This window comes from Panicum virgatum, chromosome 4K (genome assembly GCF_016808335.1).
Source record: "Panicum virgatum strain AP13 chromosome 4K, P.virgatum_v5, whole genome shotgun sequence".
Lineage (NCBI taxonomy): Eukaryota > Viridiplantae > Streptophyta > Magnoliopsida > Poales > Poaceae > Panicum > Panicum virgatum.
The window spans coordinates 11429452-11445872 of NC_053139.1; positions in this window are offsets into that span (position 1 = coordinate 11429452).

Below are 16421 nucleotides of genomic sequence, written 5' to 3' on the forward strand. Positions count from 1 at the left end.
CATCAAACACAACCAATGCAATGAGTTCGAGCTAGCGTATCCTTTGCTTTGATGATCCTCCCTTCCACTAAAGGTCAAACAGGAGAAGGTGAAGGTCCATGTGTGTAAGGCTGGATATCAAGTCAGCTCGGCTCGGTTCAGAGTGAGCCAGGAGTTAAGCTCTGCTTGGTTTCCTTGCCGGCTCGAGATGGCTGGTTTAGCTCGTGAGCCAGCTCAAAAAAAAAAAGTAGGGATGCAGGGAGCGATTGCGAGGGGATGGGGTGGGCTGCGGAGGCCCAGTACCATGCGAGGGGCCGAGTGTCGGGGACTCAGGGTCAGGCAGCTGGTGGGCAAGTGAAGTCGGCAGGTTTTCTCAGAAAAAAAAGTGAAGTCGGCAGGGATGGGGCATCTTTAGGGTCTCAGCCTCTCATGGACTCGGGGTCTCGGGGACGGGGCGTCAGTGGGAAATCAGGAGGGAGAAGGCATAGTTGTCGAGCTGGGTTTTAGGGGGACTATTAGGAATCAAACATATGACTAACAGTTAAGGTGTCACATAGTTATATTTATAAAAACCATATATCCAAATCAAAATCTGACTGCACCACTGAGTTTCTCGCACCAAAATCTTCAAAATAAGACCACACTTTGATTGTTTTTTTGGAATATTTTTTTAAAATGTGGAACGGTTTTTTTAAATAGAACTTTCAGCAATATAAAAAAATATTCTGCTTTATATGATAGTTTGACTGTTAGTCACATATGTTATTCCTAATATTTTTTTTAGATTTTAGAAGTATTTTTTTGTGAGGGTAGAGTATTTTAGTTGAGGGGTGTGCTGAGAACATGGCCCGAATGTTGTTGGCCAGCTCTTGGACTTGGCTTTTAGCCTTTTATTGTTTCGGCTTGCGAGCCAAGCTGGCTGGTTAAAGTATCAAGCTAAAATCTTAGCTTGGCTATGATGTCATTTTCGAATGAGCTGAGGTGATGGCATGCGCGTGCATGAACCATGTGCACAATACTGTCACAGTCCAACTTGGATCCGGCACTCTCACTCCGATCACAGACACACAGGCAGACACCGCTATGTGATTGTGATTCGACAGTGTAATGCATGGAGGTATTGCATTGGAAGTAATCACAAGGCAGGGCCGTCTCCAGGAATTTGAAGCCCTAGGACGAAATGTAAAGTGGGGCCCTAAAATATATAAGAATAATATATCGAATATAACTAATATATTTTTTTCATACAATTATGTAACTTTAGTACGTATTATTTCAAACACTATTTTGAAATATATCAAACTAGAATTGTAAAACTATAAAAATACAACTAACCTCATGTTCTACTAAAGAGCAGCATCCTTCTCGTATTCTTAGAAATGAAATCTTCAATTATATCTTCATAGTTGATCTCCAGGACATCATTTTCAATTTCTATTGTCACCAATCCATTGAGACTTTCTTGCGTCATAGTAGAACGTAAATAGGATTTCAATAACTTATGTTTAGAAAAATATCTTTCCGAAGATGCAACAGTAACAAGAATGGTTAACAAAATTCTATATACCGTAATGCAATAATAACAACATTAACTACTTGGGGCCCCTCCGTTTGGGGGCCCTGTGCCATCGCCCAGCTCGCCCGGGGCCATGGACGGGCCTGAAGGAAGGTCAAGGAAACAATAAAGCACGTGCGATGAATGAGTGTGTGAGGGTACGGTGTGCATGTGCCGGAGCTATATGTTAGAAATATATGCGTTTAAAAGAACCAAATTTCAATTCGAGGCAAAAATCAAATATCAATGCTGCTGCTCTGAAGAAACGACACAGCAAAACAAGCTGAAACAAACTCAAGTAAAATTTCATTTTACTTACGAATCAGCACTCCATCCCCGTGAAGAATCGATGCAGTGAAGATCGTAGTTGAGGCAGCGTAGAACGTAGTCGATCGGCCTCGAGCGGTCGCGCAGTTGCGCTGCCCAGAAACCTTATTGTCGTCCCTCGTGCAGGCTTCACGACAGCAATGGCTCGGAGATACACCGCTCACCTTTCACCTCGGTGCACGCCAAGGAGAAGAGCCGGCGAGATCCAGCAGCTCAACGCCAGAGCACAGATCACCAGCAGGAAAAAGAAAGAAGAGAATGTGGATGGTTTTCATGTGTGTTTTACCTGGACGTCTCCAAGTCTTTTTACAGGCAAGAGGGCTGCTCTCAGCTGACCAATTATGCTATAAAACACCACATAATGGCATTATAATCATCTAATTACTACTGCTCATTAAACTAAGGATTATGGTATTAATCGGGCATTGATTAGCGCCTAATCGGTGTTCAATGGTTAAAATGTGAGGGACACACACTACCGGACTCGGCTACTTTGCCGAGTGCCACAGACACTCGGCAAAGTCCGGAAAACACTCTGCAACAACTTTGCCTAGTGTAGCTCACGGCGAAGCACACACGGCGTTTCATCTCCTGGCGAAGCCGGCTTTGCCGAGTGCCTTATCTCGAGCACTCGGCAAACTTTTGCCGTGTGCCAAATCGCACTCGGCAAAAAAAGTGGAAACGGGACGGGCGAACGGCACCAACGGGACGGGCGAACGGGACGGCCGAACGGGACGGGGGACGGGGACTTTGCCGAGTGCCAGACGCGTGGCACTCGGCAAAGATTCAAAGTTTGCCGAGTGCTGCTAGGTTGGCACTCGGCGAAGTTTCACACTTTGCCGAGTGCTGCTAGGTCGGCACTTGGCGAAATTGGTAACTTTGCCGAGTGCCACACGACTGGCACTCGGTAGAGTGTCTAAGTTATAGCACTCGGCAAAGCTGTTTTCCAGAAAATAGGAAAATGGTCGCTTTGCCGAGTGTCTGGGTAATAACACTCGGCAAAGCTTGCTATTTTTTTTATTTTTTGCTTATTTTTGTAATAGCCACATCCATCACAAATATAGCATATATACATTCCAGGCAGTTTATATAGCATATATAAGGCACATCCATCACAAATATCGCATAATAGCACAAATATCTCACGGTACATCGCACGAATATCATAAATAGCACAAGTCCAACATCAATGCCATAAGTGCAATGTTCAACAAGCACAAGTCCAACAAATTAAATAAGCCTAGTCCAACAAGCACAAGTCTGTAGAGCAAATACCATAAACAACTCTACATCAGGTAGGTGGCCACTGCGACGCCGCCGGTGCCGGTGAATGCTTGTTCGAAGGCTCATTTGACCCCCCCCCCCCAATTGATTGATTCTGCAAAAAGAAATTGACATAGGATTACATTTCTAAGTCAATATGTATGCGCAATCAAAGTAAATAGATTCATACTGAAAGGAGTGCCTGTAGCACCAGGTGGAGGAAAGATAGAAGGAAAGCCTATCTGTGGCAGCGGTGGTGGAGGCCAGGGCACCGTTGGCGGCGGTTGATAGTTGATCGACGCGCCAGGACCTTGGAGGTAGGAGAACATTGTCTACATCTGTTGTTGCGCGGCCTGTCGCTCAGCAAGAAGCATCTGCTCCATCCTCTGCCGCTCCTGCATCCACTCTTCCTGCCAACTACGCTCTTGCTCCTGCCTTAGCATCCGCTCCTCCTCCAGCCTCGCCTCGATCTCCTCCCGCCTCTTCGTCTCTTCGTCCATCCGGGCCTATAATATTTCACCCAAATGTTACAATGCGAATGTCGGATTGCTTATCCGGCAAGTCCACCAAGGGTATGCCCGGCGATAGATTTGTAGGTGAAGGGGGTATTCCGGAGCCAAGAACTAGATGGTCGCGATATGACGCTAGGGTTTAGACAGGTTAGGGCCGCTCGGGGCTTAATATCCTACGTCATGTGTTGTGTGTATTGTATGAGCTTGATGATGGAAGATGAGAGATATCTTCTATGGGTCCCCTCACGACGCCTTTATAGGCTAGGTACCGTGGGTTACAAGTAAGGGAAGATATCTACTCGGGTTGTTACACGGAATCAGGTCGGTTGAGATCCCTAAATATCTGGAATACATATCCGCGCCTTGATCCTGATCCTCAGAGGAACCTTCTGACATCCAGCCGAGTGCCTGTCCGCCGGGTAGTCGTGCAGAGTGGTCCTAATCGAGTAGGTACCCAGTCGGGAGATAACTACTTGGCTGGGAGGTACCCGGATGTACCTCCGTCAGCGAACAAAAGATAACTAAAAGTAATGAATGGCAAATGGAGCAAAAATAACCTGGATTGCACACACGCTGGCCACTGAAGTCTCAGGCCATGGGCGTATTGCGGGGTCGAGTCGGTGGTCCTTGCCCTAAGCTAGGAGAGAGTCAGCATACTGGCTGTGTCGACTAGGTTGTTGGCGAGCCAGTAATGCCCGTGCTTCTTCCCACCTCCTGCCCTCATGATGGCTTCTCCAGAAAGGGGCTGGGTGGCTGGATCTCATGTGTCCCCATGTAGCACCTTTCCCATCTCCGTGTACTCAGTGATGCACGTGTGGACGTTCGGGTTGCTGTAGGCCTCGGGTGGATCTGCTGGGTTGTAGGAAATGTCGGACGTCGCCTTGCCCTTGTGAGCCATGCAGTATGCCATGAACTCATTGCATTCCTGGTCTTCATGTGACGACGACTACAAGCAAAGCGAAAGAATACAATGATTAGTGAGAAATGCAGAACATTGAGTTTGAAAGTACGAAAAAGTGTAATGACTTACCCAAACCTCCCTGTACTCAGGAAGGCCTCGGCTGCGTTGATGGTGTGGCGCACCTTGCATCAACAAGCAGCGCTCCCGGCATAAGTTGTGCCTCTGAATCCACTCCTCGCTGAGCCACTTGTCCACCACCATCTCCCAGCACGCGCCCTTGCCGGCGCACCAGTTCGGAGGCACCTACACGTAATGGTAGCAAAGTGGATGACATTCCAAAAAATCAAATTCAAAATAAATGAGTAGTGATTTTGTCAATTACCCTCAAGTATTTTTCCCGCGTGAGGAACATATTCCTTGCTACGTCTTTGCCGACCTTCCTTTTTTTCACATTGGCGCAGTAGGTAATTACGACCTGAACACTTGCCTCGTAGTGCATGTCCTTCACTAGTTTGCGACATGCTATGTCAGCCACCTGAGCCGCCATGGCCTCATATCCTGGCTCGCACCTGTAGTAATCCTGCATATAGACTCGATATTTGCAGTCAATATTCCAAGAGTTTCAAATATATGGTAACTATTGACCAATGTAGTGTGAGGACTTACCCATAATTATCCCAGCACCCGCCTCGCCTTGTTGCCGAAAGACCTCCATTCCCGATCTTCTGCATCTGGGACGGCGATGTAGTGATCCCACGTGTATGCCGGTTCCAGGACCCCGGCATAGGGCTCCAAGGATGCCGTTGGGCTTCCTATTGTGGTCACCCTCCTGCACGCGCACCCAGTACCTGCAAAAGTGTATAACATAAAGTATTAGTGTCTTGTCGTTTTCAACATATGAATTGAAAAATAAATGCTGACCATCAAAAGTGACTTACCTATCCCCTACTGGTTGAATCATCGGGCGTCTCGCAAGAGGTATCGGCCGCTGCGGCAGTTGCGATGGTCCTCGCAACCACACCGCCCTCGTATCTCCTGCTGCCGCCACCTCCTCCTCCTAGTCCTCCTGCTCCTTTCTCGGCTCCTCCTGCTCCTCCTCCTTCTCCACTGCCGGCCGCCGCCGGCGGCTCCTCTGGAGAAGGTGTCCTCTCCCTCCTACTCCTTCTCGTCCTCCCCTGGCCTCCACCACCTGTCTTACCTCCTCTTGTTCTCCCTGGCCCTCGTCCCCAATACCTCCTAGACCCCTCTGAGGCATTGGACCCCTCAGGAGCCTCTTGCCCTCCACCACTAGTCCTATACAAGGAGCTTAGGAAACTCATCTTGCCGCCGCCTAGCATTTCGAATCAATAACCTACAATGAATAATAGTGAACGAATCAGCAAAAATGAACAATATGTACTTAGCAAATTATGCAAAATAAACTATATATATATATATATACAAATATGCAAAATCAGTTCATAGAATTAAACAATTCGGTTCATAGAAAATTATGCAAAAATATGCAAAATAAACAATATACATACATAGAATTAAATAATTCGGTTCATACATGTATTAGAAATAGTCATCATGATCGGGATTAGCTGGATCATAATCCTCATCATCACTATTAGGCTCCTCGACATAATCAGCATTATCCGAGGGGGGAATGTCTTCTTCACTGTCTCTGCCCAAACGCAGCCACTCGAGTAATTCTAAGTCATGAGCATTTTCATCCTCATCTCTATCTTCCTCGTCAGCAACCCTTTCATTGTCCACTTCCATTCCCATCACATCACTTAAGTCTATCTCGAAACTCCCTTCTAGTCCTTCTTCTTGAAAGAACTCTATGGCATTGTTGTAGTCTTCATTGTTTGAAAGAGGAAGTTTGCCGTGTGGCGATACCTTATACGCAACATCCAACCCTAAAGATGTTCGTCGGTTTGGCACAGATATGAGAGATAATAAACTTGTGTGGCCTGTTGAGCCACAATGTAGACATCGTCGCCTGGTAACTTTGAATCCTGACGAATTTCGACTAGGCCAACATTTGGGGTACGCCTCGTTAATGTAGGATCAAACCAATGGCATTTGAAAATGATGGGAGTCAGTTGTACGAAACCATGAAACTTGAGTTCGTATATTTCTTCTACTCTTCCGTAATACCTGACCCCATCTTGGCCTGGCGTAAAGACTCCAGTGTTAGTGGTTTTTCGATTGGGCCAACTTTGCTCGTATCCTGTTGTGTGGAAGCGATATCCATTCACATCGTAAACGTTAAATGACTTAACCCGATAGCTAAATCCATCGGCAATTTGTCTCAACTTGGCACTCATGGACGAATCGGTTTGCCCCTGAAAGCGAAAGCAACATAGTTCGTCATATTGTTCAAACCAACAAATGACTTGACCCTATAGCTAAAGCGATATCCTGTGAATTGGAGTTTACCTTTTGTTGCAACCAATAAATGAAATCGGGCTGAGAATTTCCATTTTTAAGAAGAGCCTCCGATTCGTTCTGGGTCGGAGGCCTTGAATGACGCCAGAATTGACAAAGAAATTGCCTGTGTGAAATATGATCAAGGGGGCTGGATGCTGATTAGTGCAAACGCAAGAACATGTTAAATGAGATGCTGAATCGTGGAACCTCGTGAACATGGTAAATGAGAACTTACCCTATGTACGGCTCCACCTCAGAAAGGTTGGTCAACAAATAAAGCATGATATGGCGCCACTCTTCATGGTTCAGGGTCTTGTACCTCGCATCACTTGCACTTCCAAGTTGCCCTTGGAAAATGCTGAGGCTCGATTCATTATCGCCCGCATTGTAACGAGGCGGTGGATTATGCACGCTGGGAAGCTTCTCACCATAGTATTTAGTCGTGAAGTTTGACACCTCCTCCAGAATATATGCCTCTGCAATCGAAGCCTCAATTTTGCATTTATTCTTACATTTCGTTCGAAGAACCTTCTGACATATTTCAACTGGATAGCACCAACGGAACTGCAAAGGCCCTACCATTCTTGCCTCATAAGGCAGGTGCAGAAGCAAATGCTCCATTGGATTAAAGAATGTTGGTGGAAAGATCTTCTCCAACTTACAGAGCAACACGGGAGCTATTTTTTTCATATCTGCAATAACAGCCCAAGATAACTCCTTAGCACAAAGCTGACGTCGGAAATTGCTTAACTCTGCTAGCATGAGCCATACATTATCAGGTAAGTAGCCTCGAACCATCACCGGAAGAAGCCGCTCAATCCATATGTGGTAGTCATGACTCTTTAGCCCATTTATTCGCATAGTAGTCAAGTTCACTCCCCTCTTCAGATTCACTACATATCCATCGAGGAATTGTAACTTTTGGATCCACTCTAGTGCTTCTTTGTTTTGGGCCCTCGTGAGGATGAAGTCGGCCTGTGTCTTCTTCCATTTTCTGTCGGGTCTAGGAGTCCTCATTTCGTATCTTGGTCTATCGCACAACATTGCCAAATCCACTTTTGACTTTACATTGTCTTTCATCTTATCAGAAATGTCCATGACTGTTCCAAAAAGTGCCACCCCCAATTTTTTTCAGTATGCATCACATCAATGTTGTGTGGAAGTAGGATATCATCAATATAGGGGAGCCGCCACAGCCCAGACTTCTGAGTCCAAGCATGTTCCTCACCGTACCCACCAAAACCACCGCCATCATTGACTCGGAGAGCATCAATCTGAGCTTGAATCGCAGCACCTGTCATAATCGGCGGTGCAATTTCTGTAACTTTTACACCATTTGTGAAGCTCTTAACGTCTTGTCTAAAAGGATGGTCAGCGGGGAGGAATTGTTGATGTTTGTCGAATGACGAATACTTACCCCCCTTCCTCAACCAGATGAACTGCAGAGCTGCCTTGCATGTTGGACATGGGAACATCCCGTGAGTACACCAGCCGCAGAATATGCCATACACGGGTAAGTCATGCAGGGAGAATTGGTACCAAACATACATTTTAAATTTTGTCTTTGTTGCTCGGTCATAGGTCCACAACCCTTCGTCCTATGCCTTGACCAAATCATCGATCAGAGGCTCCATGTAAACACTCATTTTATTCCCCGGGCGCTCTAAAATAATCAATGACACGAATATGGTCTGTCGTTGAAATAGGACCCCTAGGGGGAGATTGAGAGGGATAACAAACATGGGCCAGCATGAGTACGAGGCGGCCACCATCCCCTAAGGATTGGACCCATCTGTTGCAAGTGCAATACGTACATTACGAGCTTCATTAGCCTTGTCTCGATGAATCCTATCAAAATTCTTCGATGACTCACAATCGGATGGATGCACCATCTTGTCAGGGTTGTATTGAACACCTTTCTTGTGCCAGGTCATCCTCGGAATGAAAGGAAGGTAGCGTATGATTTTCACGGGAATCGTGAGCTACTTCTTAGGCTGACCATTACCAGAGTCCACCTCGAGGAACCTAGAGGCTTTGCATTTTGGAAAGTAAGCGTCTTTCTCATGCTCCTTCCTAAATAAGATACACCCATTTGGACAAAAATATATCTGCTCATATGGCATCTTAAGTGCACCGAGAATTTTCTATGCCTGATACATTGACTTTGGTAGAATGTGATCTTCTGGAAGCATGCTTCCAAAAACGGTCAACAGACTGTCGATGGCGTCTCGACTCAGGCTAAACTGAGACTTCAAGGCCATTAGCCGTCCAATGTTGTCCAGCTGAGAAACCTTTGTATGGCCATGAAGTGGTTTCTATGCCGCCTCCAACATCTCCAAACGGGAGACACCTAACTGGGTTGCGGTTGCATGATCTAAGAACATTATCAATAACGGGGGTGGATGCATTGCTTACCGAGGGTCGGCGGTGTAGTCGTGGCCGGCGTGGAGTGGACTCGCGGTTCTAGCTTTTCGCCGAACGCGTCACGGACGGCACCGGGGGCGGGGACGAGCGCCGGTACAGGCACAGGCGGCTGCCGGGGGCGGGGACGGGCGCCGGTACAGGCACAGGCGGCTGCCAGGGGCCGGCGGCCGGGCCCCGAGCCGTGGACGACCGCCGGGAGCTGGGCCGCGGGGGTCGGGCGCCGGGGACGGGGGCGGGGACCGGCCGCGGCGGGGGCGGGGTCGCGGCGCTCCGGGGGCGGGGGTGGCCGCCGGGGGCGGTGACGGAGGTACATCAGGGTTCCTCCCAGCCGAGTAGTTATCTCCCGACTGGGTACTTACTCGGCCAGGACCACTCTGCACGACTATCCGGCGGACAGTCACTTGGCTGAACGTCGGAAAGTTCCTCCGAGGAACAGGATCAAGGCGCGGATTTGAATTCCGGATATCTAGGGATCTCAACCGACCTGATTCCATATAACAACCCGAGTAGATATCCTCCCTTACTTGTAACCCACGGCATCTGGCTTATAAAGGTGTCGTGAGGAGACCCATAGAACGCATTAACCCATCTCTCATCGTCAAGCTCATACAATACACACAACATAGGACGTAGGGTATTAGGCTCCCGAGCGGCCCGAACCTGTCTAAACACTAGCGTCATCTTGCAACCATCTAGTTCTTGGCTCCGGAATCCCCCCTTCACCTACAAATCTTTCACTGGGCATACCCCTGGTGGACTTGCCGGATAAGCAATCCGACAGTTGGTGCACCAGGTAGGGGAGATTTCTCAGGAGTCCTTACAGCGAGCTCGATGGCATCAAGAACCAGCGTCTTCTTCTCTGCCAGTGTCAGCATCCAGATGGAGGCCGCCGCCGGATTCGCCTTCAGCTTCGGTAGTTTCCCGGAAACTATGGTTCCCCGGAACCCACCCACCAGGCCCTCGATCGCCGAGAGCGGCAGTTCCACAAGCGTCAGATCCAATCTGACGGCGCAGAGCTCCATCATCCATCGAGTTTCCGAACTCGACATCAACGATCCTCCAATCGTTCGCCCCAGGGCAACGCGTCCATCAAGTTCCTCCCTCGCTCCACTATGAAGTCACAAGCCCTGGCCGACTTTATCGCCGAGTGGACAGAAATCCAGGATCCTCCACCCGACTAACGACCCGAGCATTGGATCATGTACTTCGACAGCTCCCTCAACCACAATGGCGCCGGTGCAGGCATCCTCTTCATCTCCCCGAGAGGTGAGCAGCTAAAGTATGTCCAGCAGCTACTCTTCAAGGCCACAAACAACGTGGCCGAGTACGAGGCCCTCATCCACGGTCTCAGGATCACGGCCTCCCTCGACATCAAGAGGCTCCTCGCCTACGGCGACTCCAAAGTCGTCATCCAGCAAGTCAACAAGGATTGAGACTGCACTCAGGAGAACATGGATGCCTACTGCAAGGAGATACATAAGCTCGAGGCCCACTTCTATGGCCAGGAATTCCACCATGTCCTTCGGGACTACAACGTGGCAGCCGACGTACTCTCCAAGCTAGGCTCCAAGCGGGCACTTGTCCCGGCCAGAGTCTTCATGCAGGCTCTCAATTCCCCCACTATCAAGATCGAGGAGGAACCTCCCACCAAGCCCGACCTAGCGCCAGCCCTAGGCCAGGAAGTACTAGTCGCCGATCCGGATTGGCGAGCCCCGATACTCGAATTCATCATTAACATCAAATCCTATCCGAAGGACAAGGAGCACGAGCGACTCGCCCGCCTAGCCGCCAACTATGTCGTCATTGGAACCGAGTTGTCCAGGCACTCTGCCTCCTCAGACACCCTTTCCAAGTGCATCTCTCAGCAAGACGGAGTCCGACTCCTCGGTGAGATCCACTCGAGAACCTGCGGAAACCACACAGGAGCGTCAACCCTGGTTGGCAAAGCCTTCAGATCAGGCTTCTACTAGCCGATGGCCCTGGCCGACGCCTAGGTCATTGTCAGACGATGCCTAGGGTGCCAGTTCTTCTCAAAGCAGCAACACATCCCAGCTCAGGCCCTGCGGACGATCCCTCCATCTTGGCCATTCGCTTGTTGGGGACTCGACTCGGTGGGACCACTCAAGGCAGCACAAGGCGGCTACACTCATATATTTGTCGCCATTGACATGTTCACCAACTGGATCGAGGTGAAGCCAGTCTCATCCACGTCAGCAGCCAAGGCAGTTGAGTTCATTGAAGAAATAACGCACTAGTTCGGAGTGCCCAACCGGATTACCACAAACTTGGGATCCTCCTTCACTGGATCGGAATTCTGGGACTTCTGCTAGGAGAGCTGCATCGATGTATACTACGCCTCCGTGGCTCACCCCAGGTGCAATGGCCAGGTGGAGTGCGCCAACGGCTTGATCCTACAGGGGCTCAAAGCCAGGATCTTTGACCCGATCGAAAAATATGGCTCCAAATGGATCCAAGTACCACCCAGAGTAGTATAGGGACTGCGCACGTAGACAAGTCGGGCCACCGGCTACTCCCCCTTCTTCATGGTCTACGGTTCTGAGGCTATCCTCCCGACGGATATCGCCTTTGGTGCTCCGCACACCCAGAACTATGATGAAGGCGAGGTCGAAACAACTCGGCGAACAGATCTCGACTCGGCTGAGGAGCACCGTCTAACGGCAGCCTCCAGCACGCCTGGTATGAGCAGCAGCTACGTCGTTATCATGACAAAAACGTCCAGTAGCGCGACTTCAATGTCGGCAACCTGGTACTCCGACGGGTCCAGTCCCCCGGAGGCAAGCTAACTTCCCCATGGGAAGGCCCCTTCATCGTAAGCAGCGTAGTCGTCCCTGGAACCTACAGGCTGCAGCGCGAAGATGGAACGGATGTGGGCAAACCATGGAACATCGAGCACCTTTGTCACTTCTATCCGTAGAAGAATGATAAATAAAGCTATGTATTCAACTCATCAGTTATTAATAAAGTTAAAAGTTTTTCAGTTACTTGTACTTGCTTCTTCTTCTTTTCCCCTTGTTCAGCACACTAGGGGGCTGCGCGTCGGTCAGCCCGACTCGCCTGCCACACTCGGGGGATGGGCTCGGCTAGATCGATCCGCCCAAGTCTGCTCAGCACAGACACCCCCAATGCAACCAGTTGTTGCGAGCACAACCCTTCTAGTCTTGGAACCACCCTGCATCACCTCTCACGCGCTTGATGACCAGCTCTCAACCGGGCAAGTAAAGGCACATCGCAGGGTCATCTTTCCTAACTACTCGGTCAACTCGGCAACTTCTTGGATTGCGGAATCAAACACAAACACATGAAAATTTATTTACATACAAAATAAATATTGTTTATTGGCCATCTACTGACCATTTTCCTAGCTCCTATAGTTATAGGTTGAGGTCGGCCGCCATGCGCTCGCGATCGGTCGGGCGTCGATGAGGTAGTCAGACTAGGGAAGGTCCGAGGTGTTTGGCGCCATCCTGTCACCCACCGGCTCCAAGTCGGCCTCCGGGTAGTGGGACTTCACAAGTCCCAGGGTGTACTGGGACGCATCCTCGGCGGCCTTCCTGGCGAAGACCTCCAGCCGCCCGCGCGCTGCCAGCTCCTCTGTCACGGCCGCACCTTCCGGCTCAAAGGCGGTGAGGACGGCGTTCACCTTGCCGGTGAGCCACCCTAGGACCGCGACCGCCCCAGCCAGCTGGGCCTCCGCACCTGCCAGCAAGGTCTCACGTCAACTCCACGTGAACTCATTCCAAAGGAAAACTGGGTGGTTTCCGAACCACACCTTCACATGCTTGGCGCTCCAGGTGGAGTTTGCCCTCGGTGGCATGGAGGAGACATGGCCACCTCGACCCTGCGTGTCTCATCAGTGGACTCCTCCACCTTCCTCTTCCTACGAAGCTAGAATTTCCGAATCAGCAAGACGCAATTCAAGATTCAAAGCAAAACAACAAGGTTCGCAACTACAGCTCTACTCACCCTCCGTTGCTGCGCGCGACGAAGGACGTCTTCAATGGCGCGGCGGGCGGTTGCGACCGGGGCACGAGTAGAGGAGACCCGATGCCTCCCATGTGTGTCAGCCCCAGCGTTGCCTCTCCCTCCGCGCTCTTGGCACCAGCGCTGGCGCCCTCACTCAACAACTCGGGGGTGTCCTCCGCCCCCAGCTCTTCGCTGTCCGACCTCAAGGCGGCGGCGGGCCCCGCTTGGGCAGGGCACCCCTCATGCCGTCCTTGGAGGCCGAGATCTTGCGGATGGCCCACCCCCTCCTCTGCGGTCCCGACACGAATGAGTTAGGAGGGGCGCTGGCTCACACAACTTCAACATCCGACTTGCCCCCAAAGCACGAGTCGGCCGATGCTTCCAGATCGGCCGCCTCTAGCTCCTTCAGATTGGTCGGGGCGGCAGCGTCCTTCCCTGCATCCCCCTCTGGCAGGGGAGCAGGAGACCAGAATTCTTAGACTTTGGCCTACAAGCACGAAGATATTCCGAGTTGATTACAACCCAACGGGTGCGCTGCATATGGAAAGCAGGGCCAAAAACAACTTCAAGGCAAAAACAGAACTACTCGGAACAAAAAGTAGAACAATACAAAAAGGCGAAGAAGACTTATCGCTCTGGTCGGCCGCTTCAAGCAATGTGCCTTCGGGCACCCTCTATCACGAATCACCCCCTGCATCATGCGGGCGACCCGGTTCGAAGCTTCTTCCCGGGGGACCTTTCGGTTCTGCCCCCGGGTTGGGTCCTGGCGACCCCAGTGCTCGAAGCCAGGGTGCACCCTGTCCTGAATCGGCTGCACTAGCCGCTTGCTAAAGGACAGGGCCACCACGACACCTGCCAGCCCCTGGGCTGACAGGCCGGCGATCTCATTGAGGAGGAGATTCACTTGGATCATCTCCTCCTCAGTCGGCAGCTCCTCCCAGCATGCGCGGGACTCCGGTGCGCGGCCGGTGCGAGCGGGGAGACAGGGAGCCAGGTCCGACACCACGAACCACTCCTTCTCCCATCCCTTGTTGCTATCACAGAGCTCTAGGGCCGAATACGATCGACCCTGGTGCAGAGAGAAGGTGGCACAGCCCACCACGTTGCGGCGGGCGGCGGACGGGTACCCCCTCAGATGGTACAGGGCCCGCCACAGGTTGAAGTGCGGGGCGATTCCTAGGAACGCCTCGCACAGGTGAATAAAGATCGCAATCTGCGCGATGGAGTTTGGCTTGAGATGCGTTACCTCAAGCCCGTAGAAGAAAAGCAACCCGTGGAAGAAGGTCCCCACGGGCAAGGCAAAGCCCTTCTCGTAGAAGGACCGGAAGACCACCGTCTCCGTCTGGTCCTCCGTCAAGAAGTCCTCCCCGTAGCAGCACTTCCGCCCCGAGATTGCCTTCTCGGGGAGGAGGCCGCGCTCCACCAGGTCCTGGATATCCTCCTCTCGGAGGGTGCTCAGCGCCCATGCCTTCGAGGGCGGCGGCACGTCGCCAGCGCTCCCCGACGCGGAGGAGGAAGACGTCGGCGAAGGATAGGCCATTCCGAACGGCGGCGAGTGGATCGGATTTGCAGAGGAGCGGAGAGGGCGACTGATGGCGAGAAGGCAAGAAGGCGAGGACAGGAAGGTAAGGGAACGGGTAGCCCCCCGTGGGCCGGGCCCTTCCCCTTTTAAAGAGGATCAGATGCACGTGCAACGGCAACCCCGAAGATTGCACGGAATTCGAATCGACTTTCCAGAAACAGCTCGAGTCGTACTTGGCAAGGAGCGGGGCCCCAACGGTAACTTTCTACCCATTGCAGTGAAGACCAATGGTAAAAATACAAACTACCAAGGCGCTGCGACCACTCGGCGTGTCTCCATGACTCTGACAGCCACCCTGCTCGGGGGCTTGGCGCCGCTGCCACTCGGCGTGTCTCCGTGACTCCGCTAGCGACCCTGCTCAGGGGCTTTGCGCCGCTACCACTCGGCGTGTCTCCGCGACTCCGCCAGCCACCCTGCTCGGGGGCTGGGCGCCGCTACCACTCGGCGTGTCTCTGCGACTCCGCCAGCGACCCTACTCTGGGGCTGGGCGCTTCTACTACTCGGTGTGTCTCTGCGACTCCGCCAGCCACCCTGTACGGGGGCTGGGCGCCGCTTCTACTCGGCATGTCTTTGCGACTCCGCCAGCTACCCTGCTCGGGGGCTGGGCACCGCTGCCACTCGGCGTGTCTCCGCGACTCCGCCAGCGACCCTATTCGGGGGCTGGGCACCGCTGCCACTCAGCGTGTCTCCGCGACTCCACCAGCCACCCTGCTCGGGGGCTGGGCGTCGCTACCACTCAGCGTGTCTCCAGGACTCCGCCAGCTACCCTGCTCGGGGGCTGGGCACCACTACCACTCGGCGTGTCTCCGCGACTCCGCCAGCCACCCTACTCTGGGGCTGGGCGCTGCTACCACTCGGCGTGTCTCCGTGACTCCGCCAGCGACCCTGCTCAGGGGGCTTGGCGCCGTGACTCCAGGGTCAGGTGGACCTGGTCTGATGAATGACTGGGAAAATGACAAGGCAGCATGACGTACTGAGTGCTCAGGTAGCTCGGGAGTTCAGACAGACAAGACTTCTTTATTGACCCTCGAAAAGCTTCTTCTAAACCTTCCGAGGCTCAGGAGCTGCACCCAACGGGTGTGCCCACGGACGCATCCCATTGAAAACTAAAGGGAGGAGTGGAGTCATCATGAGTGGAGTGGAGGCGGCGCGGCGGCGTGGAGGCGGCGGCACGGCGGCGTGGAGGCGGCGGCACGGCGGCGTGCGTGCGGGTGTGGGTGTGTGAGTGAGTTGTGTGTGTGGGCGTGGAGGCGTGCGCACGGCTAAAGGTTTGGGGGGGGGGGGGTAGTGTGTTTGCCGAGTGCCAGATCTGGGCACTCGGCAAACTCACAACATCTTTGCCGAGTGCCCAGATCTGGCACTCGGCTCATGACCGCTTTGCCGAGTGCCCTGGTCTGGCACTCGGCAAAGTCAGGATTTCATTTCAAATTCCTTTCTATAGAAAATTTATTTAAACATATTTCTTTGAATATA